General features: G+C 31.6%; 1 non-coding gene across 1 annotated transcript; it reads left to right on the top strand.

Moving 5' to 3' along the window:
- Positions 1-2,013: 2,013 nt before the first annotated feature.
- Trnav-uac (transfer RNA valine (anticodon UAC)) lies at positions 2,014-2,086 on the top strand. The gene has a single exon. It is a non-coding gene; the product is annotated as a tRNA-Val (tRNA).
- The last annotated feature ends 2,802 nt before the right edge of the window (positions 2,087-4,888 follow it).

The raw sequence follows: 4,888 nt of genomic DNA, 5'->3' as shown, positions 1-4,888 counted from the left end.
AATGATTAATTAGGAAAAGAATTAATGGTTATTAAAACTTAGTTAGGTAACTATGACTTAGGAAATGTAAGCTTTCAAGTGCCATTTAAGAGCAATTAATCGCTGTCAAATGAAAGTCACGAGGCGCTGATTACTCTATTCACACAAGTCTTAATCGACGTTGACGTCACCGCTTGCCGTCACTTCCGCCATAACTTTGACCAACGTCGATTCGTATATTATTCATGCTTTAAATCTTATTATGCTCCTGTATTTCTGACTTGGAAGCAGAGAATTATAAAATTTAACAAATTATAATAAAATGAGAGCCTGTAAATGTCCTGTGCTGGTCTTGTTTACTAAGAGAAGGAAAGTTACTACAACACGCTGCTTCAATGCGAGTTAGTGGATACGCATGTATCAGATTGTGATCCCACACAATACGTCTTAGGAAACCTGTACCTCATTATGTTTTCTTTCACCACCGAGCATGAGAGATGATGATGATGCCCAGGTTCGAAACCGTAATCTTTTGAAAGTATTTGTATAGCTATTACTTTCCCATCAGAAGACAAATACTAATTAATATCTTAAGAAAAGTTTTACAAGATAAACAATTGTACGAATTGTTGTATTAAGACTTTTATTTTAACTGAGGAAACTGAAGTATCTCTAATTAATTCAACTAGGTATTTGAACTGTTATCGCAGGAATAACTTTAATAATTTGGATCCTGAAATAACGAACTTATATATTAGGATTTTTTTTGTCTTAAACATACTAAAAGAAAACATCCATTAATTAATTACTATTTAGACATTTATTAAACATTCAGGCACAAGGGACATATCATCTTAGTTCCCAAGGTTGGTGGCGCATTGGCGATGTAAGTGATGGTTAACATTTCTTACAATGGGCGTTGGTGACCACTTACCATCAGGTGGCCCATACGATCATCCGTCGACCTATTCAATAAAAAATAAAAAAATAAATTAAACATTAAAACCACATTGTTCAGACTGCAGATTTTTGTTCCCTAATATGTAAAGCGACAAGGAATCCTCTAAGCACGTTTTAATCACATACTCGAAGTTGCAAACGAGACAAACAAACTTAGGAGGTAAATCTCTGGCCATAAATTTGTACGAAGAGATCAGCCAGCGAGGGGAGGTGACATTTTGGTGCGTAATCTACATCTGAATATCTTGTCGTGGAGTCTCACCGTGTCTGTGATATATAGATAACATGTGCCTACGTGTTATATGCTTTACAAATCGTATTTTATGATAGTTTTCTAAACAAAAGAAAATAAGGAAATCGGTTTAGAAAAAGAAGAGAAACGGCTACTAAACCATTTTGTTCTTATAATTATGTATAGCATATTCCAGGTATAGTTAAATAAACAATTTTAACAATGAAATGAAGCGATTTCATTATGAATTCGCGAAAAATTGGCGTTTTGAAGGTCGGGAATGTTGTTATCGGAACTTTGGAAGTCAAATTAAAGAGGATGTAAGTAGTAATGTGGAATAGAAAACAGTTCTTAGTGCATAATATAGCAGAGTTATTAGCAAATCGCTTTGAATATGTTTGTTTATTTATTTATTTATACTTGTAATCAACAGCGTTACGGAAATGGTTGTAGTTATTACTCATTACTAAAGTAAGGCCACATAGGATTACAATTTTATAATACGAAAAAAAATTAATAGTAGACACATAGTATAAGTATTAATATTTACAGTAAAGAGCATTCTTGCTTAATATTAATGCGAGAAAATGTTTGTTTATATCTACTCCCTTTTTACTTATAAAGCTTTAAGTTGCGCGGAATGGGTGGATTAGCTGTTATCATATAAAAGCAAATTAACGGGGGCAAAGCAATTATCGCAATATCTTATATAATATATTTACAATGTTATTATCTTATCCGATACGTCAATACACGAACTACTAATGACCAAAACTACTTTCACTGACATTACATGTATTGCCGAAATAACCGATATTAATTATTTATCATTTAATTCAACTGGTTCCGTGGTGTAGTGGTTATCACATCTGCTTTACACGCAGAAGGCCGCCAGTTCGATCCTGGCCGGAATCATATTTTTTTTTATATTTACGTTAACGCCACAAATCGTGTTTGATAACGACACACAGATAGAGAATTTCCTTACTTAAATTTTCGTTTAAATTATATTAAATCGCATAATTTATATATTCAAACAACTAGAATGTATGATGCATGTGTGTGTTTCCAAAAACAAATCAAACAAACAGTCAAATTTATTGGTATAATATACAGTGTTTATATATTTTAATCATAGTGGTTGGCAGTGGTTTCTCTCCCATCTGATAATGAGAGTGGGAGAATAGAAAGTGTACCTGTGTTTGCGCACACTTGTGTAATAAACCTCTTACGAACACGGCGAGTTTTTGAGAATGCCCGTCTCGGCCGAAATTCGATTCGCTGGTATTATTTTCATATGAATATGTTCGATTGTTGACAAAACATCAATGTATTTTATGATTTGTGAACTAATTGTGAGTAATATTTGAACTTACCACGATATTAATAAATGAATATCTTTTTTATTATTTTAAATTTGTTATTTCTATTTGATTGCTAATGTTTCATTGAGCTTGCTATTCCAGTGTATTTAATTGAACAGTTCTATTGTTATTAATTGAAATTAATATAAAATAAATGTTATATGTAATTTATAGTTTATAATTATAAATTGTTTAAGTTGCTTTATTGAATTAAATGGCTTATTAATAACCTACTTACTGATCAAATTATATGTATACTTATGCTTATAATTTTACGATATATTTTAAATTTGAATTGTATGTACATGCTCATTAATGTTTCTTTAAAATGTGAAAACTTACCTGTTCAGTAAATAATCTCTTACCTAGTAAGCTCCGTAACAGCCTGTGAATGTCCCACTGCTGGGCTAAAGGCCTCCTCTCCTCTTTTTGAGGAGAAGGTTTGGAGCTTATTCCACCACGCTGCTCCAATGCGGGTTGGTAGAATTCACATGTGGCAGAATTTCAGTGAAATTAGACACATGCAGGTTTTCTCACGATGTTTTCCTTCACCGTAAAGCACGAGATGAATTATAATCACAAATTAAGCACATGAAAATTCAGTGGTGCTTGCCCGGGTTTGAACCCACGATCATCTGTTAAGATTCACGCGTTCTTACCACTGGGCCATCTCGGCTTTCTAGTAAGCTCAATGTATTATAAATATTGTTGGTTTTTCAAAAAAAAAATGAAGTTTTGATCCACAAATTTAATGATTTTCAACAGAATTAAGATCCCAATCCTATGAAACCACAACAATTCATTAAAGTGACCCATAATCTCATTGTTAGAAGTGCAGGCGAATGAATACATGAACATAATATCTCGTTATGAACAAATTTATAAAACAAAAATACGTGCGTTGTATAATCAGAGGTAAGTTTGAGCTCAAACACCGACACCTCGGGAGCGTCAGCCGTCGAACTACAAAACTAATGCCATTAAAACTTATTCGGAACTCAAACGAGACACGACTTCCTGAATACACATGTTCAACTCCGATATTTGAATTCATAAAATATATTTAAAAATAATTCGGGACACCTGTCTGTAACGTTTCGCTCGAGCGTTACATATGTAAACACTGCCATTAAATTTGAACTTGAAATTGAAATCACATTGTGCCTAACTTACACTACATACCAATTAATTTTATTCTTATTATATTATATCAATTAAATCTTAACAGGATATATATTATTCGTTAACCTGGTGGAAGTACAACAGGTCAAAAATTGTAAAAAATATATAAGCGTTTTACATAACAATAAAACGGTTATTATGTGCCGAAAGAAAACACAGCATCGCAGGAATCGCATAATAACCGTTTTATTGTTATGTAAAACGTTTATATTATGTGCCTTGTAGAAAACACATCGCATTATGAAGACGACGTGTTTGATATCTGCTGGTGACAAATAAACACACGCAATGTTGAATTAAACTTTAAACATTAAATTACTAATAAGTTTAAACCATAGACCTAACAATAAAAAATTTAAAAAACTTAAGATTAGTCTAAAATTCTTTAATCTGTAAAAATAACTTCTATTATAAAAATGAATAATTAATTGCCATTCTCCTGCAATTGACATTAAATTGACCAAACAGAAAAGTTTTTATTTATATCTATTATTCTGCAATTTGAGATATATAAAAGAAAATATTTTATACACTATATTTAAACCAGAATGGGTTTAATAAAATGGAACAGAAAATAATAAAATAAATGAGTATTATACTGCAATTAGAAATAAAAAACAGAAGTATAAATTATAACATAATACGCCTCCGAGGCACAATATAAACAAAATAACAAAAAACTTAATAAACTCTTAAATAATTGAAAATAATTATAAATATTAATTATTAACAAACTAATCATATTCTTTTAATATATAGTATTTAAGAGATCAATATAATCACAATGAAGTCATCACATTAAATTATTTTAAAGTTATCAAATAAATTATAGTCAAATTCGCGTTCCCGTGTATCAATCTCTCGGCAATAATGCTTTCTTAGGGTATCAATAGCTTTCCAGTTACCTCATTCTAAAATTTCTTCTACAGGTACAAGCAAGCTGGTTTTGGAATACCTCTTATTGTGATAAACAGATGATCTATATCTTCTGTCCGTCTACTTTCAGTTGCTTGAATTAAGAGACGTATCCATCGAACTGGACATAAATTAATTTCCTGATTAGGTAGAAGTCTCCAACCAGACTGGCGTCTGGATCCATTATCAGTTTTAGCTCCGAATACAGGAAAAGAACAAATCTCTTGCCCTTTGTCGATGAAGTGATGTTTAGATA

The sequence above is a fragment of the Nymphalis io genome, chromosome 16, assembly GCF_905147045.1.
Source record: "Nymphalis io chromosome 16, ilAglIoxx1.1, whole genome shotgun sequence".
In the NCBI taxonomy this organism is placed as follows: Eukaryota; Metazoa; Arthropoda; class Insecta; order Lepidoptera; family Nymphalidae; genus Nymphalis; species Nymphalis io.
Note: the sequence above shows the minus strand (reverse complement) of the source record. Positions and strands in the feature narration are given on the sequence as shown.